General features: G+C 41.3%; 1 protein-coding gene and 1 pseudogene across 2 annotated transcripts in view; both read left to right on the top strand.

The window, feature by feature from the left end:
• Positions 1 to 25,232, top strand: part of AUTS2 (activator of transcription and developmental regulator AUTS2) — a 1,114,656-nt gene that overhangs the window by 656,492 nt on the left and 432,932 nt on the right. The window lies entirely within an intron of this gene.
• Positions 3,305 to 3,690, top strand: LOC114214343 (ubiquitin-ribosomal protein eL40 fusion protein pseudogene; annotated as a pseudogene).

Here is a 25,232-nt window from a genome sequence, read left to right as displayed (position 1 = left end):
AACCAAACACAGGAATGACATGTTCAAGTATCCCTTCAACTCTAAAATACTATGACAGTGGGTAGAATATGAGGATTTTTATTTTCCAAAGAACTTATTTAAAGACGTGTTTCTGAGGAAAAATATTTTCAACTTAAGCTAGAGGAATCTTAGTGAAGTTTTTAGGATCTTTTAAAATACTAATACTGTGTTTAAAGAGAAAATTATAGTTGTCTTTAAAATGTATCAAAATGCTTAATTATGTTACTGAGTGTAAATGAAAAGGGTAGGCCCAAAAGTAACATCCCTTAGGAGACTAGAAAAGATTTTTCCTAAAATCTCTATTAGCCCTTATAGTTCTGTGAGCCTGAGACCAAATTTGTTCATCTTCTGAGTATTTGAATAAAGGCCTCCTAGCTCTGGGTCCACATACATAATGCTAATGTATTTGTCAGTTCATTTATTTTGCCACAGGACACCACTTTAATAACATTTACATAGAATCCAAGTTTTCTTAAAATTTTAGTGCTAAGGTCCGGCCACAGCATCTTAAAAGAAGGGGGAGATCCAGAGGTGGACACAGGAGCTGCCTAATTACTGATTTCTTTAAACAGAGCTTTGATCATGGGGGCCTCTCTCTAAGGCAATGTGGTAAAAACTCCTGGCACCACTTTGTTCCTTGATAAGAATCGGGATCTTTACGTTAATTTCCAGATTCAGAATACAAGATAAGGAAATTATTATTTTTACTAGGTGGAAACTTCCCTTGCTTGACTATTAATGCTGTCTGCCTTAATTTCTTTCTTTCTTTTTCTTTTTTGTCACCGCTCTGCATAGTATTGCCTTTCTGTTTTTTCTCCTTATGAGATTGGTTGAAGCTCTATACTGCTTAAACCCCGGTGAGCTTCATGAATAGGTTCAGAACTTAGGGAAATGTTCAGAGAGTAGGGATTAGTCTGTCAAGGTTCTGGTTGGCCTTCTACCTCATTCATCTGTTGTGCTATGCATTCGAGTTGCAGAGATGAGTGGTATGTGGCCGTTGGCCGCAGAGGCTCGTAGTAATCAGGATACATTATTTACTTGCAACCTACTTCCATATCTTTACATGCTTTAGGAATGTTACAAGTACAGTATTTCTTATTAAAGCGCCAGTTAAGAAAAAGCCAAGTAATTCAGATATTATTGAATTGATGAGCAGATTATTGTAAGTAATGAAATTAAATAAGCACATAGCTCTTCCCATCAGCTTACTGTTTTGGTGACCACATTTTTCTTGTTCTCTCTCCAGATATTATAATTAAAGCCTCTAAAAGCAAAATTAACAATAACATCCTCACCCACAAGAGGTAGGGAGAAGGCAGTAATATCTGTATTTAATGATATTTTTAATTATGCCTTTATTGTATATATTTTTGCATAAAATCACTGCTAGTTTTTGTTTGGACAAGTGAATCAAGTGGGTCTCTGAGACGGAGGATGGAGAGAAGGATAAGGGAGCCCACAAGCAATGACTTTAATGTGTCATCTCAAAAAACAACAACAGCAACAACAAAAAGACTGTTTGGTGTCTGACCAAAAAAAATTAATGTAATGAGGATTTTACAACCCTGTCTACAAAAACCACTGTCATAATGGCCATATTTCAGCCCTTAGATCGCCCCAGTGGTGTTTTGATCGTAGATGTTCTGTTGATTTGGTTCTGGCTACCACCAAAGGAGGGGAGTCCTTGCCTTGTTAGCTGAAGAGTAAAGTAAGTCTCTAAAAGATGAGATACAGGGGGAAAAAACAAAGCTTCTCCAGGGTGGTAGAGGGACGCAATTTTTGCCATCTTTATTACAAGATCCTTAGCAAAGGTGTCCTCTTTGTTAACAGTTTAATACTTGAAACCCTCTGATTAGATCTCAGTCTGAACATTTTTCCCCCATCTTCCTGACTTTTATAAGTGCTTTGTGCCGCCTGTATTTCTTCACCTTGAGATTTCTTTTCTCTGGATTGCTAACCTCTAATTGGAGATTTATTAGGTGCTCTTCAGTAAGAGGGGAGGAAGACCAAAGGAGAAGGAAAATGGAGGAGAAGCAAGAAGAAACTGCAGGAAGGCAGCAGAGGGAGGAACAGGGGAGGATGCAGATAAAAGATGGATAAATGAAGACAAATGAAGAGCAATGAGATAGGGAGGTCTGAAGTGAAATACTGAAACTGAGCTCGTGCGGATACACGTGAAATAGGGGTCTGGTGGAAGATCTCCAGCAAGAGTGGCGTAAATCAATGATGAGTAAATTAATAGGGCAATTGTGCAAATGGGACTCACTCATTTAAACTAAGTGTAATACATCATGGATGATTTAGAGATAATGCAATCCGTGGGGCATACCTTTTAATCTGCCCAGGACCCAGCAGAGACTGCTGTCACTTCAAGGGTAGAAAGGCAGAGGATCAGAACACTGGGTGTGTCTCTTCATTTTAAAAGTGTTACTAAGACAGATTCTGAGCTACGTGAAAATTAGCCAGACTCCAAAGCTTCGTGTGTGATACATGGATGCAAAAGGAGCTTCGTGTATTCCAGAATTCTCGACACAAGCACAAAACATTTAAGAGTCCTCTTAAAGTCCTCATTTGAATAGGTTAACATGGGGGATTGACAGAAATTGAAGTGGATATAAAATGAGTCACTGCCCATGTGATCAAAGGTATGTTAAGTGGGTGTAATCTGGTAAGAATCCTGTGCTGTCCTTGAGAGTGTTCTGAGACCAGGAAGGAAACTTCTGATCCCTGTGGCCCCACTTCTTTTCCTGCATGCATTCATTCATTCACTCATTCTGCAAAGGCTTACTGATAACCTACTTTGTTGGAAAGACTGTGGAATGTGATGGGGACTGCTGCTTCTACCTGACACAGAAACATTAAGAGGTCATTCTTTGAGTCCTCTTGCCAATATTCTTGGGGGTAGGTATGGAGGAAGAGAACGGAGAAGTGAACATTGGGAATGGAGAAGAATCTTCCTTCACAGAACTTTTAGGATTTCTATGTCTTTTCCTTTTTGATTAAGAAATGCGGACGCTCATAAAGGTCAAGTGTCTTGGTCCAAGTCCAGAGTTAGTTGGAGTATTGAGGGTTAGGTAATTGTGGACTTCCCTGCTAAGCCACTATTAGAATTCATTCCCATTTTTTGTCTTCATGAAGAAGGTTAGAGATACAGTTTTTAACCTGTCAAGGTTAGAGGTGAGACTAGTAGTTAAGATTAAATGTTAGAGCTCTTTCTCTTCAACGAGGTGGTCAAGTGGTTTGGTGGCGGCGGCCTTGCGGATTCGCGCCAACAGACCCAGAGATGCAGATCTTTGTGAAGACCCTGTCGGGCAAGACCATCACCCTCGAGGTCGAGCCCAGTGACACTACTGAGATGTCAAAGCCAAAATCCAAGACAAGGAGGGCATCCCGCCTAACCAGCAGCGTCTGATTTTTGCGGGCAAACAGCTGGAAGATGGCCGTACTCTGTCAGACTATAATATCCAGAAAGAGTCCACCCTGCACTTGGTGCTTCGCCTCCAGGGTGGCATCATCGAGCCTTCCCTCCGCCAGCTGGCCCAGAAATACAACTGTGACAAGATGATCTGCCACAAGTGTTACGCTCGCCTGCACCCCCATGCTGTCAACTGCCGCAAGCAGAAGTGCGGCCACACCAACAACCTGTGCCCCAAAAAGAAGGTCAAATAAGGCCCCTCTTCCTTTGCTCGCAGGGCAGCCTCCTGCCCGAGCCCCAAGCGTCTGGGGCCTCAATAAAGTTTCCCTTTTATTGACTGGAGCAAAAAAAAAAAAAAAGATTAAATGTTAGAAGTATCTGCACACTTCTATTATAGGTAAAGCAAACATATAAAGCCTATGTATTCCCCAGTATATGCTGAGTCTCAGAGTGGGAAAACTAAATTTAATAAAAGGGGCTGCATATTTGTATGTGATTTAACACTATGCTCATAAACTTCTGTCTCTGATGAGGAAAATGACATTATTCCAAGTCTTGCACCATATTAGCAAAGGAGCTAAACTAAGCCAAGATTTCAGGGAGTTGTAGAAACCAGCAATTTGTGACAGACCTTACATATGAAGAGTTGCGATGTAGGACATTCATACAAGTTATCACAAGAGATTTGTCAAAGCATGTGTTATAGGTGAACAGGCACTAACTTTCAGAATCTCTGTTATCAGTGATCATATGTTTATGTTTTTCTGTGTAAAAGAGAAAATAATTTCTCAGGCCATAAGACAAATTACTAATGATGTTAAATATAACATTTTTGCCCAGGGGTGCCTGGATGGCTCAGTCAGTTAAGTGTCTGCCTTCGGCTCAGGTCATGATCCCAGAGTCCTGGGATCCAGCCCCGCATCTGGCTCCTTGTGCAGGGCGGGGAGCCTGCTTCTCCCTCTGCTTGCTGCTACGCCCTGTTTGTGCTCACTCTCTCTCTCTCTGACAAATAAATTAATAAATAAAACCTTAAAAAAATTTTTTTTTGCCCAGATAGTATTCTACTGGGGGCACTCAACATGACTTAGAGTCAGTTGGGATTTTCATGTTTCCATTCCGGAGATCAGGGAAGACAGGCTTGGAGAGGAAGCATGTCTTAAATCTGGAAATGATGCTTGTTGTCAGTAATAAGAATAATTTCTTTTCTGTTCTCACATTGCTTGGAGGATTCTAATTATTTTCCTATCTAGGTTCAGTTTGGTCACTCACGCTTGACTTCTACTATAAGTATGTTTGATGTAGATTCTACTGACCACTGTTAGTGTAACTCCAGTGAGAAAGTAAATACTTCCCTGCCCCTCATTTGCGGTATGATCAGTTTAACCTTCCTTTGTCCCTCTTTTCTCTACTTCCCACATCCCAGTTCAGGTATCCAGTCCTTTGACAATGTTAACCTGCCCATTTGGGATTCTTCTGCATTAAGTTATGACTATAGTATTTCTTCTAATAAATTAGATTTTTTAAGAGAATGCTGTCTGCCAAGAAGCAAAGTCATTACACAGTGTGTATATTTTCAATGTGTTGCTATAAAAATCTCCTTAACCAAACATAATAGGCAGTTAAAATAAATTTGAAAAAACGGTCTCACCTCTAGGTTTTAAAATCATTAAGCAGAAGACAGGTGGTCTAATTTTGCTCTATTTTCTTTATTCATGTGTATGATAATTGCTGTATGAAATCACATACATATCTTATATCTTTAGCTGATATATTTATATACTAAATATACATTTCTCCAGTGGAATATTATAAAAAGTTGTTTTCTTTTACAATTGGAAATTACTTTACAATGGCTGAACATTCCATCATCTTTGACAATCAGCCCTCTTATTTGCTTATAGAGAACAAAAATGCACTTGGCATGACCTTTTGTATTCCTACATTTGAACTAAACAGAGAAATAATATGTGAACAAATTGGAGAAATATGTAAAATAATATTTTTATTTACTGTTATAGTTATTTTTACCCCACGGCTTTCAAGAAGGCATTTGAAGCAATTGGAAATTTTAATAAAATAGGAATAAAAGTGAGGACCGAATGGAAGGAGTAAGAACTTTGCGATGTTCATGTTGTTGCTGAGATTGTTGATAAAATCGATGCTGGGGTGGAGGTTTCTGGCAGCTCGGACAATGAAAGACTGTGATAATTCCTGTTTTCAGAAAAGATAACTAGGGGCGCCTGGGTGGTGTAGTTGGTTAAGTGACGGACTCTTGGTGTCTGCTCAGGTCATGATCTCAGGGTCTTTTTTTTTTTAAGATTTTATTTATTTATTTGACAGAGAGAGAAAGAGACAATGAGAGAGGGAACACAAGCAGGGGGAGTGGCAGAGGGAGAAGCAGGCTTCCCGCCGAGCAGGGAACCCGATGTGGGACCTGATCCAGGACCCTGGGATCATGACCTGAGCCGAAGGCAGACACTTATCAACTGAGCCACCCAGGCTCCCCATGATCTCAGAGTCTTGAGATCAAGCCCTATATTGAGCCCTGAGTGAGCTCCAGGCTGGGCATAGAGCCTGCTTGAGATACTGCCTCTCCCTCTGCCCCTCTCTGTCCTCCCCGCCCCCCCCCAGACCTTCTCTCTCTCTCTCAAATAAATAAAATCTTAAAAAAAAAAAAAAAAAAGGATACCTAATTCCTTATTTTGGTGTTGGGAGTAGGGTGGAGGGAAGCAGTTTATTTTTGCCTTATTCTAAACTCTTATAAAAATCCCATGGGTTTTTAGGGGGTGATTGGAGGACATATCTGGTAGTGTCCTCAGCTAGAGAATACTGGAAAATTCAGACATGACATCCATGGTGTCTTAGGTCTGACCTTTGGTGAAAGATGAAGGCACCGGATTGAAGCTTAAGTAAGGAGAGGCTTTCTTGAAGTGATATGGCTCATTCTAATCCATATGTAGCCTTCTTCTGGTGCTCCTGCCCCATCCCAGTGAACAAGATAGGTTAGTAAGCTTGAAAAATGAGATGATCTGGCAATAGAAATTATTTTATGAATATATTATGGAGCCTGGTGAACTGTTTGGTCCAAATGGCAAGCCACCCTACTCTCCTAGGTCAAGCAGTATAAACAAAAACGTCATTCACACTTAGAAGGTGGCTATTTGTGTGGTAAGATTTTTCAGCCTGGTTCAGGACTTAGCACTGATTTTTTTTTTTTTTTTTAGCCAATTTACATTATCTATATGTTGTCAATTTCTTCTGACTTAAGAATTGATTTTTTTGGACATACCAGTAGTCTTTGGATATCTCAAAAGCTCATCTCTACTACTTTAACATATTTATCGACTGTTCCCCTTATGCCAGGCATCATGCTCAGTTTAGGAAGTGTAGATAGGAGTCCTTGCCAATTAGAGTCTCTAGTCAAGTAGTTTCGTTCTTAAATCTTTTTTTCATGTCCTGAGACCTAAAATGGTCATATCACCTACACAGACTTTAGTTACTCAAAGTCTTCCTCATCTGCTACACATTCTCATCCAGAATGCTTGTGGGAAAGCATGATCAAGCCACTCAACATCACTCACTAGTGGGACTTTAGGTCTTAGAGTTTCTTGTGATTATGTAAAAGCACGTGCATGCTTCAGGAGTCAGAATTGATTAAAGCGTTTCAGGAAGCACACCATCAGCCCCAATATTCTAGACATGTCACCAACTCAGGAGGCAAAATTTTCCTCTTCTTTTAAAGTTCTCCATTACACAAAGAGTAATTGAGTGCTAGTGTGAACTTCCAGATAAAGGATACGGTGCATGATAGGGGATAGGGATTTGAGTGGCCTTGGTGAAAGGCAGTGGCAAATGAGACATTAAAGAAATGCACAGGTACCTTCTTCTAGTTGCTTCCAGTTTTCTTTAGTCATGGTTGTGAGACAGTTATCTTTCAGTTAGAGAAGGAATTTCAAAATGCTCTGTTAGTAAATGGGCTTTAAATTGGTCACTTAATGCTCCGGTGGAGCCTCAATCAGAATGGTACTCCTCTGAGGAAAAGAGCCACACAGACACTTGTCAACCCTTTGGGCACCTTCCTGTTAATGATATACATACGTCATCGATGTAAAGCACTTTCTGGGTACCAAAGCACTGTTACGGACACATTATCTTCATTTTGAAGAGGCTATTTTACATGCCATCCCCTCTCTCTTCTTTGTGTGTTTAGCGAGTACCTTCATATCCTTCAAATGAACAACCCTGCAAAGTCCTCTGGAGACCCCTCTGAGCAGGCATATTGGTCTCCTCTCTGTTCTTACTCTATCCTTTGCACAGACCTCATCAGAGCACTGGCCTTGTCCATGTGGTTGTGCTTTGTTCCCATCACTGTCTTCCCCTGTAGGCTGTGACCCTCTCAAGGGTAAGGAAGCTGTGTGCTCCTCGTTTTATTTCCCGAGGCTACTGTAACGAGTGAATGTGAAGGTACTCCATAGATGACGGTGGCATGGATGTTGTGTGGTGTAGAGCTAAGGACGGCTTATCCACTTCCTAAGACAGGATGTTTAGGAAGTAGTAGCTACAAGTAAAACAGTTTTCTTAACTCCCACTTTCATCCGTTCATTTGGTTTATCGGTTACTTGGAAAAAGCTTGTTCATCTGAGGACAAGCTGTCCACTGTCTTACTCATCATTCTACCCACCCGAGATGTTTCCTAGTGAATTTGAAAGATAAAGGACAATCCTTTGTCAGAATGAGGGTATTTCCATTCCATCATCATGCTTGAACTCTTTCCCCAAGTGAAATTACAAATTGTTACAAAGGGGGTGGGGGTCTGGACGAATACGTGAATGTTAGAAACATTTCTTTGGCCCTATCCTACTGGTCATATTCCCTTTCAAATTGCACACTAATGCCCTTTGTTCAGAATCACTGTCCCTTCCACATCCTTCTTGCCATCAGAGCGTCTGGTTAATTAGTGTCCTACCCCTCCCTGCCCTCGGCCCACTGTCCTATCCAAAATCCGGTATTTTAATGATTCTCAGATGTAAAAAACAATGCTACCTGCATAATGTTCTACCTCTCTTTGGAGTATTTGCATTTGGGTGGTCAGTGGCTTGATGCTGTGTACGGTGGAGCGTTAGATGTAAAGACTCTCAAGGAAGCTATCTGAGGGCTGGAAGGCATTCCTACTACCCCAAAAACTCGCCTGCTGGGGACTGTTTGAGCCGGTGATTAACAAACTTTAGTTATTTGCTAGGTAGTTTCCACACTCCGTAGTAGGATATATATGAGGCACAATGCAGTGTTTATGTGAGAATAATGTAGATTATTCGAATCTAGGTTGCAGAACCTACCTGAATATGCGTTTTACGGTTCTGCGTAATTGCCTTTTCTTTGTGTTTGCATAGAAAGCATTACGTAGCTGGAAGATGATGGCAATTATAATTTATTATGCTGTAATTGTTACCTAAATGTTTTTGAATAAGCAAAAATCACATCTGTTTAGGAATAAGTTGCACAGCAAGAGAATTCCCTTTGAAATGAATGCCGTGTTCTCATATTCTGTAACTGTACACATAAAACAACATATTTATTTTCCCACTGAGTCCATTACATTCCCAAGTCAAACTACATCCTCTCTTCCCTTCCCATATTAAACCCTTTGATTTAATGGAGGTTTTAACTACTGGTTCTTTGGGGAATTTTCAGTAGGCTTTGCACAGATTAGGTTATTGGAAAGTATAGTTATTTGCTTGTAAAGTGGCAGTTCTGTGTCAAAATTGATTTTCTCTGGAGCTGCAACAGTAAAAAAGATAAGCTTCTGCTTTGCATCCAAAATGCCCTGATGTTCCTACCATGATAGTTTTCCCTTTGCTTCTCGCTCAGCACCATTCCATTACAGGCTGGTTTGGACAGGCAGATATGACCACATGCAGCCCAGAGGACTTTGATATCCAGGGGTAATAATTGACCAGGCCTCTCTTCCATTCTGTTGCCACTGGTCTGTGACAGCCGGTGCTCTGGGCATGGTGAGCCCCGTATTTCTTCCCTTTGCCATTAAATAGGAAATGTGTAAGCCAGGAATGGTTTTGTTTGTTCCACAGAAATATAGCAGTTGGAATAATTACCTTGCCATGCCCAGGCTAACAGGATTTATCTTCCATTATAGAACTTGAAGACATGTGCAAGAATAGTTTACTTCTCTAAATTTACTAGGCTACTCACTTAGAAATGGTTTCACTGTGTAAAAGAGAGCAGTCATAGCTGGTGGCATAACTCAGAAAAGCTTTGATAACCAGAAAGATGAAGGCTAAAGAATTCTCTTGTTTTTCTGCTTCCTGCTCATAAAATAGAACTGGGAGTTTATGGGAATAGCAGACAGCCTCGTTTTATTTTTTATGCCCTGGTTGCAAGTTAGGGGTCCTTTAAGATGGGGCTTAATCACTGATCTTATGTGCTTCCATATGGCATATATCCATCTCTCTGGTGGCCTCCAAGAAATGAGTGTCTTACTCTGGTCACACCCTGCCTGGATGACCAAGATGAGCTGTTTCAGTCTGTTCTACCTCATACTCAGCTGAGGCCACATCTTTGAGGTTATTTGGGGAATCTTGTCCATGTTGTTCTGGAATGTTGACTCCTACTCCTCACTGTTTTTTTTTTTTTAACCTCAGTTCTATCTCAGGCCAGATGCCCTTTATAGATTTTGCTTTTTTGTTGTGTTTTGGGTTTGAAGCTCCCGTTTGCATCCTGAATACTGTTCCCTGCTGCATATTTCTTTCAGTGAAGTCTTGGTCTGCTGTCTTTGATCCTCAAAATGTTACCGGATTGCCTTTGTTCCAACTCAGCTGTTCCCACTCTGACTTTCACTACCCCTTTGTAGACAGTGATCCCAGTTCATAACTTAATTGTGAAATCTGAGTTTTCCTTTTGGTGTTAGTCTCAGTTGTTGATGGCATCTGTGAAGGTCCATGACCTTAGCTTGGAAGGATAGAAAAGAACACAGACTACTTCCTATTTAAGGTTCAAGTTTGGTGGCCTCAAGTTCATAATATACATTTTAAGAGTTGAGTCAAGAAGCCTAAGACTTTAATTCATCTTTCTCCGTAGTCTTTCATTATAGTTCATTCACTCCATCTTTCTACTCACCCTTATAGCTGTCGGTCCACTCAATAATTAACATACATCACTGATAACTTCCAGTGTTCTAAACACTGGGGATAGAAAAAAATATTAAGATGCATGTGTTTCCTTTGCAAAAGACGAAATGGCATGACACTATTTTCTGAGCCTTGTAGCTAGTCTGTGGTGGAACTTAGAACCCGTTTCTAGAGGAGTCTTCCCTCACACTACTTAAGGTCAGCTTCTTTAGACATTTGAGACTCTTGTCTTCAAAGTTCTTACAGTAGTAGATTTAGACTCCCCACACATTTATCGTTTCAGAAGTATCATGTGGTTGAAGAATTAGAGAAAGTTGATGGAAACAAAATCGCTTTTATGTTTACTTTAACAGATGACATGTTTGCTGCTTTGCCAGATACTCAGAATCACTTCTATTTATTATAGTAATAGCAAAAAGTATTTTTAAGTTTTGAAAAACACAAAGTGTAATGAAGAAAATTAAAGGAACAATCACTTACTACTCTTGTTATGTTTCCTTTGAGTAGATATAATGAATAACAGCACTGTCAGCATATTCTGTATATAGTTTTATGCCCTGCCCTCTCTGCTCAACATTATATAATCAGCATCTTTCCGCATCATGAGTTATTTTTCCAAAACATGATAATTAATGACTATGTGTTACTTCTGAGTATGAAGTTTGTTTAACTGTTGTTGTGCATGTATTTGACTTTTGCTTCTGCATTTAGTTTTTTTCTAATTTTTCACCCTTACCACTTTATCAGCCATGTGGAGATGAGTCTCCTGTAGTAAGTCATTGTACGTATCTCTCATTATTTTGTTAGGAGAAATTTCTGTGAGTGCTGTTGCTGCATCAAAAGAAATGAACTTATTAAGGCTGTTGACATGTATATTGTCCTGGGTCTACTTTTATCCTTAATCACCCAGGATCCCTGACCGAATCACCGGTCTACATAGTATCTTCAGCTTAGGAAAGTGTGTTCTTTGGCCACAGAATTGCTTTCCAGCAAAGAAGCCTCCTCTGTAGCAAAGCTTCCTATTGAGGGAGGTTTCATAGAAAAGATGCATTTGGTTTAAGTCTTCAGGAAGCTGGAGCTCAGAAGGTTGTGAAGAGGAAGATGAATTTTCCTTGCAGAAGAAACAGGGTGTTCTGAGGGAAGTCTATTTATTTATTTATTTATTTATTTATTTATTTATTTATTTATTTAGTAGCCATGTATTTATTTGACAGAGAGAGTCCATGCAGGTGGGTGGGTGGGGGGGCAGAGGAAGAGGGAGAATCTCAAGCAGACTCCCTGCTGAGTGGAGTGCCAAGCACAGGGTTTGATCTCAAGACCCATGAGATCATGACTAGAGCCGAAATTAAAAGTCAAGAGGCTTTTATGACCTGAGCCAAAATAATGAGTCAGATGCTTAACCAGCTGAGCCACCCAGGCGCCCCCATACGGAAGACTTTATTAAAACTGTACAGAAATCTTAGAGCTCATCTATTCCAGTGGTTATCTAATACTTTTAACAAAGAAAATTTTTTTTCCAACCCAAATCTTGTTTAGCATATCAATACTGCAAACTGATCAAAGTACAGTTAAATGAGAGGGTGATTGGGGAGCTCAGAACCGGGCATAGAATCTCCTCTGCCCAGCTTCCCTTGAACTTCCTGGGCAGGTCCTGAGATACACTTATGAGACCTAAGGCCTCTTTCAAAAACAAATTTAAAGCCACTCACTGCAGTTTGAAGTTAAGAACGCTGAGACACAGAGACAGAATGTGACTTCCGCCAAGGTCAGAACTGGTTCCTGATGCGAGGTCTGGTGCTTTTACCCTGCCCCAATGCAGTGATTCTAGGGCTTTTATCAATAGACACTCCTGTGCAGGTTGGAAGAGATTATTTTTATTCTTTTAGGCTATGCATTGTTGCAAGTTCCCAAGAGATTAATGTATGTATTAACTTCTATAAGGTGTTTCCCCAATCCATATTAACTATGTCTGACTGAGACTCAAAGGATCTATTAAAATTATATCCAGATTCCTATTAAATTGCTACACTGGCGGTAATACCTGGGCTCACCTTCTCCTTAACCCAAATTAACACATGCTCTTAGCGGTCTCAAATCTAAAGCGAGTTCCTGAGATGAACAAGTGACTGGGAAGACAGGAGAGAAGAAAATTAAAATAAACGATACGGTGACCTCCTCACACCACTCATGGTTTCTCAATTAACCAAAAGCCAGCCAGCTCCACGTTGCTGTTCTTTCAGTAATAGGTTTCACCCTCCCATTTAGTGCCAGCCCACACGGGCGCACACACAGACACACACTTTGCTAATCAGATTGGCAGCAAATAGAATTAAACCATTAAGGCAATTAAGCAATTCTTAGATAACATTTGATCAGTTCAATGAAAATGCAAATTCATGCTTCTTTTAGAGAAATAAGTTGATGAAAAGTCATTTCGTGTTCCATAATCTTCATTAACTTTTTTCCAAATAAAGATTGCCATGTTTTAGGCTCAGAGCTGCACAGATGGAATGGAATTTTTTTCTTTTCTTTTTTTTTTTTTCCCCCTCCACTCTGTTCTTCCTTTTATAACCCACCATGTTTTTCTGCCTCCAGACTCCTTTGGCATATTTAGGTAACCTTACCTACAGCCTCTTCTTTGTGCCTGAAGGCCAACTCTATTCGTTTTCTTTTGACACATGATGACTCACATGTTAAACACCAAACATCTTCTCAGACCTTGAGTTCAGAGTACATTCTTGCAGCATTCTGAAATGATTATGATCGGGTTCTCATTTGCTGTAGGTACATTACCTGGCTGCTTCTCCTTCCTCTCTGTGCCCCACACATACCGTCTCTCCTCTCACCAGCTCATGAGGGAGGCAGTCCTGCTCTCCAAAATAGGTGCTTGAAAGTGAGCACGCTTTGCATCTTCACTTCTAAGTTTGTGCAAGACCTCACCGAGTGTGCACTGGGCACATTTCTGCTGCCACCCTAAATCCTCAACAAGAAAATGATGAGCCAGTCTCAGCCTGTTCTCCCCTTGCCCTGCCGCAGTGCCTATTCTGCTCTAGCCCAGGGTTTCCAAACCTGGTGGCTGAACAGCTAGGAACTTGCACAAATACTTATATCCTATGGTTTCAACTCAGACCTACTTAATCAGTATCTCTGAAGTTTGGCTTAGGTGTTTGGGGGGTTTTGTTTTTTAATGTCCTTTTTTGATTTGAGTGAACAGCCAGTCTTTTTAAGACTTAACGTCTAGATGCCATATTGGGTTTCCCCCTGCCCCATAAATTAGAGACCACAACACACAGTCTGACATATGATCTGACAGTGATACAGAAATCCTTGGGTCCAAAAAGTGTTATGATTATCTTAACTTATAAAGAAAAATAAGCACCTTATATGGCAGGTCATTTTATACATACAGGTGGAGTGTGCTGTATCATGCATGTGTGTGTGTGTGTGTGTGTGTGTGTGCACGTGCGTGCATGGATTGGTGTGTTTAAATGTCATTAGAGGCAGATGAAACCTGAGAGCCAGCTGTCTAATAACATTGTGGTTGGGACATCATATTTAGTGCATCTCCTCCTTTTCCATGTTAGGAAAGTATTGCAGCATACTCTCATCCAGCAGGACACATGGACCTTAGTGTGCCTGCCTGCGGATTTTAAGAGGGTTAATGTAAACATTAATACAAAAGAGTGCATATGCCTCAGGAATGTCACCAGGGCTTTTCAGCACAAAGCAGCCTTGATTTTTACTAATTCATTCACCAAAACATGTTAGTAGAACTCATCTTTCGGGTATTTTTTTGGAGACTGTTCAACTCCTATTAAAACCATCAAGCCGGCAGTGTCAACAATGTTCAGGGAAGAATGATGTTTGTTGTTGTTGTTGTTGTTTTATTTTATGTAAAATCAGTTAAATAACATATAGTGTATTATTAGTTTCAGAGGTTTAGTTTAGTGATTCATCAGTTGTATGTAACACCCAGTGCTCATTACACCTAGTGCCCTCCTTAATGCCCATCACCCAGTTACCCCATCCCCCCCACCCACCTCCCCTCCAGCAACCCTGTTTATTCCTAGAGTTTAGTCTCTTATAGTTTGTCTCCCACTCTGATTTTGTCTTATTTTGTTTTTCCCTCTCTTCCCTTATATTCTTTTGTTTTGTTTCTTAAATTCTGTACATGAGTGAAATCATAATTGTCTTTCTCTGATTGACTTATTTTGCTTAGCACAGTACCCTCTAGTTCCATCCACATTGCAAATGGTAAGATTTCTTTTTTTTAGTTTTTTGATAGCTGAGTAGTATTCCATCGTATTTATTATACCACGTCTTCTTTATCCATTCATCAGTCAATGGACATTTGGGCTCTTTCTGTAATCTGGCTATTGTTGATATTTCTGCTATAAACATTGGGGTGCATGTGCCCCTTCGAATCACTATGTTTGTATCCTTTGGATAAATACCTAGTAGTGCAATTTCTGGATCTTAGGGTAGCTCTGTTTTTTACTTTTTGAGGAATCTCCATACTGTTTTCCAGAGTGGCTGTACCAGCTTGCATTCCCACCAACAGTGTAAGAGGTTTCCCCTTTCTCTGCATCCTCACCAACATCTGTTGTATCTTGACTGGTTGATTTTAGCCAAAGAATGATGTTTTGGGAAGCAACTGAGTACAGCATTCCAGGAACTATTTCTCACCTGTTACTGTACACAGAGGCTTACATTTTCTTACGTTACAATGTAGAAAGACTTCTAAAGGGTAAACTTTTGGGAAGTAGACACGTAATATCCTCAGCAATACTGCAAAACCTCATTAATTTGCTAAAGAAATAAGTAGGATTGTAAAGGATATTGCAAAGATTATAAGGGGAAGTTTAATCATCTTGTGTTTAAACTATTTCTAAAAACACCAACTTCTCAAGTTCTTGAGATTCTGATGGCAGGTTTTTTTCTTCATTAAACTTGTCTGCCAAGATCTTTTAGCTGTTAGTTTGCATTACATTTTGGACTTAGGGTAATTCAGTACGTCTTTTTAAAAAAATTATTTGTATGATCATTTAGGCCTTAATTCAAACTGAGGTTTCCTATAAGTTCCAAATTATATTTTATGGTGTGCATGATTGTACCCATACCATATATATTGAAGTGTGAAGAGGGGAGAAAACTCAGCAAGCATATTACATTTCTGTTCAAAATAATATCCTGAATGTTTCCCGAGGGAGGGAATTGTATATATTAAAGGCTATTGTTCATTATTAGTACATAAAAATGGTTTTTTTAGAAATTTTATAAGTAGGTATAAAATTTCAGACTCCTACCTCTTTAATTTTTATACTTCTCAGAGGCATGAAGTGTTTTCAGTGTGTGTTGATCTTTCTTACTGAGTTTCATGGTTTTCAGGAGCTTTTTGTCTTTAAATAGAAAAAGAATATCTTAAAATAGTAGTCTTTCTTGAACACATAAAGTTGGGCCTTAGAGAGTGAGGCATTGTGAGGTTCTAAAGGGAAGATTCTGTGTTTTCTCCCACTGCCTCCATCCTACCCTCCCCAGTCGGCTGTAATCTTAGTAACTTTTTTTTTATTATTATTATGTTATGTTAATCACCATAGATTACATCATCAGTTTTTGATGTAGTGTTCCATGATTCCTTGTTTGCGTATAACACCCAGTGCTTCGTGCAGAACGTGCCCTCTTTAATCCCCATCCCCAGGCTGACCCATCCCCCCACCCCCTCCCCCCTAGAACCCTCCGTTTGTTTTTCAGAGTCCATCATCTCTCATGGTTCATCTCCCCCTCCGATTTCCCTCCCTTCATTCTTCCCCTCCTGCTATCTTCTTTTTTTTTTCTTAACATACACTGTATTACTTGTTTCAGAGGCACAGATCTGTGATTCAACAGTCTTGCACAATTCACAGCGCTCACCATAGCACATACCCTCCCCACTGTCTATCACCCAGCCACCCCATCCCTCCCACCCCCCACCACTCCAGTAACCCTCAATTTGTTTCCTGAGATTAAGAATTCCTCATATCAGTGAGGTCATATGATACATGTGTTTCTCTGATTGACTTATTTCACTCAGCATAACACTCTCCAGTTCCATCCACGTCATTGGAAATGGCGAGATGTCATTCCTTTTGATGGCTGCATAATATTCCATTGAGGATATATACCACATCTTCTTTATCCATTCATCTGTCGATGGACATCTCGGCTCTTTCCACAGTTTGGCTATTGTGGACATTGCTGGTATAAACATCGGGGTGCACGTATGCCTTCGGATCCCTATGTTTGTATCTTTGGGGTAAATACCCAGTAGTGCAATTGCTGGGTCGTATGGTAGCTCTAGTTTCAACTGTTTGAGGAACATCCACACTGTTTTCCAGAGTGGCTGCACCAGCTTGCATTCCCACCACCAATGTGGGAGGGTTTGCCTTTTTCCGCATCCCTGCCAACATCTGCCATTTCCTGACTTGTTAATTTTAGCCATTCTGACTGGTGTGAGGTGATACCTCATTGAGGTTTTGATTTGGATTTCCCTGATGCCGAGTGATGTTGAGCACTCTTTCATGTGTCTGTTAGCCATTTGGATGTCTTTGGAAAAATGTCTGTTCATGTCTTCTGCCCATTTCTTTATTGGATCATTTGTTCTTTGGGTGTTGAGTTTCATAAGTTCTTTATAGATTTTGGATATTAGCCCTTTATCTGATATGTCATTTGCAAATATTTTCTCCCATTCTGTCTGACCTTAGGAGGAAAGCTCTCAGTTTTTCCACATTGCCAATGATATTCGCTGTGGGTTTTTCATAGATGGCTTTTATGATATTGAGGTATGTACCCTCTATCCCTGTACTCTGAAGAGTTTTGATCAAGAAAGGATGCTGTACTTTGTCAAATGCTTTTTCTGCATCTATTGAGAGGATCATATGATTCTTGTTCTTTCTTTTGTTAATGTATCACGTTGATTGATTTGTGGATATTGAACCAACCTTGCAGCCCAGGGATAAATCCCACTTGGTTGTGGTGAATAATCCTTTTAATATACTGTCAGATCCTACTGGCTAGTGTTTTGGTGAGAATTGTTGCAACCATGTTCATGAAGGATATTGGTCTATAATTCTCCTTTTTGATGGGGTCTTTGTCTGGTTTTGGGATCAAGGTAATGGTAGCCTCATCAAATGAGTTTGGAAGTTTTCCTTCCTTTTCTATTTTTTGGAACAGTTTCAGGAGAATCGGTATTAATTCTTCTTTAAGTGTCTGATAGAATTCCCCTGGGAAGCCATCTGGCCCTGGGCTTTTGTTTGTTGGGAGATTTTTGATGACTGCTTCAATTTCCTTAGTGGTTATAGGTCTGTTCAGGTTTTCTATGTCTTCCTGGTTCAATTTTGGTAGTTGATACATCTCTAGGAATGCACCCATTTCTTCCAGATTATCTAATAGCTGGCATAGAGTTGCTCATAATATGTTCTTATAATTGTTTGTATTTCTTTGGTGTTGGTTGTGATCTCTCCTCTTTCGTTCATGATTTTGTTGATGTGGGTCATTTCTCTTTTCTTTTTGATCAGTCTGGCCAGGGGTTTATCAATCTTGTTAATTCTTTCAAAGAACCAGCTCCTAGTTTCGTTGATCTGTTCTACTGTTCTTTTGGTTTCTAGTTCATTGATTTCTGCTCTGATCTTTATGATTTCTCTTCTCCTGCTGGGTTTAGGCTTTCTTTGCTGTTCTTTCTCCAGCTCCTTTAGGTGTAGGGTTAGGTTGTGTATTTGAGACCTTTCTTGTTTCTTGAGAAAGGCTTGTATTGCTATATACTTTCCTCTCAGGACTGCCTTTGCTGTATCCCAAAGATTTTGAACAGTTGTGTTTTCATTTTCATTTGTTTCCATGAAGTTTTTTTAGTTCTTCTTTAATTTCCTGGTTGACCCATTCATTCTTTCGTAGGATGCACTTTAGCCTCCATGTGTTTGAGTTCTTTCTGACTTTCCTCTTGTGATTGAGTTCTAGTTTCAAAGGATTGTGGTCTGAAAATATGCAGGGAATGATCCCAGTCTTTTGGTACTGGGTGTGACCTGATTTCTGACCTAGGATGTGACCTCTTCTGGACAGTGTTCCATGGGCACTAGAGAAGAATGTGCATTCTGCTGGTTTGGGATGGAATGTTCTGAATATATCTGTGAAGTCCATTTGTTCCAGTGTGTCATTTAAAGTCTTTATTTCCTTATTGATCTTTTGCTTAGATGATCTGTCCATTTCAGTCAGGGGGGTGTTAAAGTCCCCCACTATTACTGTAATGTTGTCAATGTGTTTCTTTGCTTTTGTTATTAATTGCCTTATATAATTGGCTGCTCCCATGTTAGGGGCATAGATATTTACAATTGTTAGATCTTCTTGGTGGAAAGACCCTGTAAGTAGGATATAGTGTCCTTCCTCATCTCTTATTACAGTCTTTGGTTTAAAATCTAATTTGTCTGATATAAGAATTGCCAGCCCAGCTTTCTCTTGGTGTCCATTAGCATGGTAAATGGTTTTCCACCCCTTCACTTTCAATCTGGGGGCGTCTTTGGGTTTAAATGAGTCTCTTGCAGACAGCATATCGAGGGGTTTTGTTTTTTTTTATCCAATCTGATAGCCTTTGTCTTTTAATTGGTTCCTGCCGTTCTCATCGATTGGTAAACTTGTTGGTTGTAAACTTGGTCTTGGCTGGCTGTTCTTGCTGATCTTTTGGGGGAGGGGCCTATTGCCGAGGTTCCCAATTGTCTTTTCCGGAGGCGGAATTGCCCCGCCCTTGTCGGCCCGGGCTAAGTAATCTGCTTGGGTTTGCTCTCAGGAGCTTTTGTTCCCTGCAAGCTTTCCGTCCAGGTTTGGAGGACGAGAGTGAAAATGGCAGCCTCCCAGTCTCTGCCCCGGAGGAGCTGAGAACTCGGGCCCCGCTCCTCAGTGCGCCCCCAGAGAAAAGCAGTCAGTCACTCCCGTCTCCCCGGTCTCCGGTCACACTCTGTGCTCACCCGGCCTGTCTCCGAGTGTTTCTGTCTCTGGTGCACGACCCCGTGTGGAGTCTCCAAACCCGGCAGATCCCTGCTGTGCGCTCCCGCACCGCTCCTCCCTGGGGAGGAAGAGGAGTCTCCCCTGATCTGCCGCTTGTTGGGTCCCTGCTGGAGGAGCAGTGGCCTGACTGTGCCACGGATCATGGTTTATGGCAACCCCGAGCTGAGAGCCCGCACCTCGGCTCTGTCTCTGCAGCCAGCTTCCAGGCTCTGATACCCGGGAGCTCTGCAGCACTCAGGCACCCCCGGTCTTTCTGTGACCCTGAGGGTCCTGAGACCACACTGTCCCGGGAGGATTCCACACCCCCCACTTAGCCACTGGAGCGTTGTCCCTTAGCGGAGCCAACATCTAAAAGTTCCGATTTTGTGCTCTGTGGCTCGATCACTTGCCAGAATCGGCAGGCGGAGGCCCCCTCCCCTGCCGTCTGTCTTCCCAAATATCGCCTCGGATTCACTTCTCTGCACGTCCTACCTTCCAGAAAGTGGTCGCTTTTCTGTTCAGAGTCTTGTTGCTGTGCTTCTCTTCGATCTCCTGTTGAGTTCGTAGGGGTTCAGAATGGTTTGATCCTTATCCAGCTGAATTCCTGAGACCAGACGAAATCCAGGTCTCCTACTCCTCTGCCATCTTGCTTCCTGTAATCTTAGTAACTTTTAATGCAGTCAAGCTACGTAGTATGATGGCTTACATTTTGTAGATTTTCATAATGAATGATGATATTTGGATACCAACATACATTTTAAAAGAGAAACCATTCCAAATCCCAAAAAGAAAGTTTGACAGACACTTGTAATATTAATTCATAGTGCTCCAGCATTTGTGCAGTGTCCTGAAAACCAAAGGCATTGATTAGGTTTATAGAACTCACAATAAGTCACAGTTACACTAAATTGCCTTGATACTCTTTTAACTTGCTTGTGACTTGCATTAGTGTTTTAGTCATTGAAAAATATCTTCAAATGTATGTTCCTGCTACTTTCTCCTTCAGTTAATTCATTGCATCCTTTTTTATTCCTTCTGTCCCCTAAAATTCCTCTTGCTTTCTTCCTCTCCTCTTGCCCGTGTCCTCCTGGCCATCCATCCGCCACTCTGTAGGGTGAGTTCAGTAATCAAGCCATGAGGTTGCGTTAGTGTGGTCGTTACTCTAAGGATGGCCGACCTGGGGGCTTGGGGTAAGAACGCTGGAGTTGTACCAGTCAGGTGCTATTGGGAATTCTGTCTGGGCTCGTTTTTTTTTTTCTGCCTGCTGCCTAACTTTCTCTTCCTGCTCCTCTGAGCTCTTCTGAGGCGCCTGGAGAGAGTGACTGGACATGCGAGTGAAGAATGTGTGTGTTTCTGCACATACATACCTGGTGACTCTTTTCTGAAGGTGTTTCCTTTGACTATCATTTCCCTCATGTCCTCGTATGCCCTTCCTCTTTACCAGTCAGCATTCAATCTGTCCCTTAATGAGCAGTTTCCTTGGAGCTCTCCCATGGCTGTGCAGAGTTTATCAGCGAGGCTGTGCTCATTTAGGGGTAGAATCTTTGGAGACAAAATGCTTCTTTCCAGGGTCACACTGGGGCCCGGGAAACCTAGGTACCACTCCAAGTGGGAAAGGGGCCTGCAGGACTTCCTCCTGTGCTCACCCTGGCCTGTGTCCTGTGTTCCCGAGCAGGCAGGGTAATAGCCACCCGCACGTCACCCTTTCCCCTCCTCTTAGAATTAGCAGGGAGTGACAAATAGCGACTGCTTCCTACTTATTTTACCAGGCTCAGTGTCTTTCCTGTCCTCATGAGGTTTCTGACCTTTCAGTTGATGCCTTTTTCAGCCCTCTGCCCTCCTTCCCTTACCAGGGTCCCCAGGGATCTGTAATGGGCTTGCATTAATTACCTGTTGAAGGACAGAAGCAGTTCTTGGAAGGCAGACGGTCATCCCCAAGTGAGCTCCGTTGGGTAAGAGAAGGGAGCTGAAGTTGATCTAGCAACTGGGAGAGGATGCACTTGCACATGCAGGCACATACAAACACGGGCAGGCGCACACACACACACACATGCACACACGCACTATCCCGCCGCATTTCCCAGACCATCACATAATCACTGTTTGGGTTCTGGTGCTTCCCCCCCCACACACACACCCTGTTCTTGTTTGGTTTGCCATCATAGTAACTCAAAAGACAAGAGACTCTATCTGTTCGAATCACCTTGGACACTACAGCAGTTGTAGGTAGAAGACACCCCAGAAAATGCAACATAATTTAGAGATTTATGAGGGTCACCTTATGGCCCCATTTCCTGTATAAGAAACAGGCCTCTCAATCTGCATTGCACATATTCCCTTATTTCCAGAAGGGTTTTACTGGTGTCCTGCATGCTTCTGCTCTCTTCACCCATCCCAGAGCAAGAACTAGAAAAACATCTATTTTTTTTTTCCTCCTTATCTCTTCTTTTAGACTTTAACGCTGCCATTTCCTTTTTCTCTGGGGACTGTGGTATGACACAGGAAGAGGAGGTACCAACAGCTTCTTTCTGCGCTAACCACATTCTTTGACTGGGCCCTGTTTTCCTCCTTTGACTGCTCAGCCCGCTCGCGCCTGCCCCAGCACGCCCCCTCCTTAGATCTCAGGGCATGGCATTTTGATTCCTCCCTGCAGTTTATGCCCATCACCAGCACTGCAGACATCTGCTGCCACTTTCCTGCCTAGAGCAAGGTAATCCCTGTAAGTCATACCATGAGCAGAAGCAGGGGCCCTCTGCTCGCTCGGCATTAACCCTACTTGTCTCATTCCTTCGACTGTTATCATAAAACCCTGGAACTTCACGGCACGGTGGACACCCAGCATGCGTGTAGTCTAAAGACCCCATTTACAGGTCAGGACACTGAGGCCAGGGAGCTGTGGGTGATTGCATTTACTTGATTCCTGCCTCGGATTCACGCGTCTTTGATTCCTCAGCATTTTACTCAATAGCTATGTCTCTGAATGTGATTCAAGGGGCCCCACAGCAGAGTCTAGTTACCCTGGGTGAAGATTGCTGATTTCTTCACTGGACATGCTGGAAGCGTTAGCAGACTGTAGGGATTGCCCGGGAACTTTTTATTTGGGGTGGGGCACGGTGTCTGAGTGGGGGAAGTCTGAAGATGATGCTCAGTTTGGGGTTGAATGCCTTTTGAACATCTCCTACAGACATCTTGCAGAGAAACATAAGCTTCTATTGTGAGAGCAAGGCTGATTCCCTTTTCAAAAGGTAATACCCAAAGGCACTCTTTTAATAGAATTTTTTGGTTTGTTGATTATGGCAGCGACAAAGTTGCATTCTAGAGATTTCAGAAAATGTAGAAAATTTGAAAGGAAAAAAAATAAAAATTGTGTTTATAATGAAGTTGAGAGGTCACCCATCTTAATATATTTTAGTATAAGCATTCCGATCTTCTTTCTGTATCTCACGTAATGTTTCTTCAAGGTTCTTAAGTGGTCTTCCATAGGCTAGTTTTTAATGACTACACAGTATCCTGTTATATTGATAATACCATTATTGGCCTAATGATATTTTGGATATTTGGATTTTGTTTTCATTTCATCATTGTTATGAATGATGTATTTCAATGATTATTTCTTTGGAATACATATATCCTTGTGTGATTATTCAGTAAAAGGAAATGAAGGTCTTTTTAAAATGTGCTATGGATTGTCACATTTCACTTCAGAGTGTCCCAGTTCATGTTGCCAGCAGTGATAAATGAAGATGCCCACCGAAGTCACACCTCTGTGGTTTCCCTCTTTTGAAAAAGACATTTCACCATATCAAAATCCTTCCTTATGTATGATTTATAGTAATGTAGGTCACATCTTTGAGTTCATAAAAATACTGAATTTGGATTCTCTCCAATTTCCCTTTTAGTAGAAAGGCTCAAGTTCAGTAAGAAATTCTACTTGGAATTTTCTTGAGTAAAACAGTATACTTTGATTACTTACATTCATGACAAGTGACACATAAGCATTCATTCATTAATTAAAACACTTGTTAAAACTTTGAATAATGCAGGGAGTTAGCTAGGCAGTGCAGGTTAAAAATCAAAACACACCTACGCTGGCCTCCTTGGAGATGACCATCTGCAGGAAACATGGGCTTTAAACAGCATACATTAAGATAGAGCAAGTTTTTAATTGTCTACCTTTTCAAGCTGCTATTGAAGTCTGTGGACACAAAGGCCTTAGGAAATCTGTGCCCGTCAATTTTGTATAAATTCTCAGATTTTAGGGCATTTCTCATAAAAGATTCCATATAAGGTATGAAACCAGTAAAACAAAAGAGCACTAAGCATGAAATAAAGAGTTTAGGGAAGGGAAGAAGACAATTATACCCGACAACCTAGGCCCCCCAAAAAACAAGGGGGCAGAAAAGTTGGGCTGAGTTTCCTGCAGCCTGTACAAAAAATGGAAATTAGTCTCTATTTTTTCCTCTTTGCTTTTGTTATTTCATTATCTAATGAGATGAACAACAGACAGTGGAAGAGCTTTGAGTACGGTTCATACAACAGAGAGAGAAATGATTCGTGCTAATCATTGTGTTGGTCAGTATAAACTCAAGGCATAAGGTTAAATTGTGGCTCTTTTTGGGCATTTCTGACAGGAACTATAAGTCTGTAAGTCTGTGGAGGTTTGGTTATCTATGAGTCAGAGCTTGGAGACATTTACATGATCCTGAGACCAGTGGTTCATCCAGCTTAGCTCCATCAAAACAGCTTTCCTGGGTGCCTGGGTGGCTCATTCGGTTGAGCATCTGCCTTTGGCTCGGGTCATGATCTCGGGGGTCCTGGGATCAAGTCCCGCGTCGGGCTCCCTGCTCGGTGAGGAGTCTGCTTCTCCCTCTGCCCTGCCCCCCGCTCCCCACTCGTGACACCTCTTTCATTCTCAAATAAATTTAAAAAGACAGACTGGTTTCCTGTGAGCTACACTAAGCCATTTCACTGTCTATATTCAAATGATGCTCTTTTTCCAACCGAAAAATTGGGAAATAGAATCAAGTAAGTGGGTAAAATGATCTTAGATATATGTTTTTCTAGTGCATGTATTTCGTGAGCTTTACCATATTGTGTAATTAAGTAACAAATAGGAGTAGAAAAACTATCAACTGTGGATAAGCTTTAGCTCAGCAGCTCATTCTGAGGAGGACACCATCTTTTATTTGTTTTTAAATATGTAACATAATAAGGTATTTTATGAGTAAAACTGTGCTATTTCATATAACAGAAGTAAACATATCAGGATTTAATGGTCTTCCATAACCATTAGGCCGGACAAGCCCATGATTTCCAGGTGTTCTGGTCCATGAATCAGTTAGAAAACCTTGCTGAGCATCACTGCTGAGCACCTGAAGTGCAGGGATGCCTGATGGTCATCAGAAAGCTCTCCATTAGCAACTCTATGGTCAACTTATCTTTGACAAAGCAGGAAAGAATGTCCAATGGAAAAAAGACAGTCTCTTCAACAAATGGTGTTGGGAAAATTGGACAGCCACATGCAGAAGAATGAAACTGGACCATTTCCTTACACCACACACAAAAATAGACTCCAAATGGTTGAAAGACCTAAACGTGAGACAGGAGTCCATCCAAATCCTAAAGGAGAACACAGGCAGCAACCT

This window comes from Eumetopias jubatus, unplaced genomic scaffold (genome assembly GCF_037043125.1).
Source record: "Eumetopias jubatus isolate StellerSeaLion01/CBP00866 unplaced genomic scaffold, mEumJub1_p1.0 scaffold_12, whole genome shotgun sequence".
NCBI lineage: Eukaryota > Metazoa > Chordata > Mammalia > Carnivora > Otariidae > Eumetopias > Eumetopias jubatus.
Note: the sequence above shows the minus strand (reverse complement) of the source record. Positions and strands in the feature narration are given on the sequence as shown.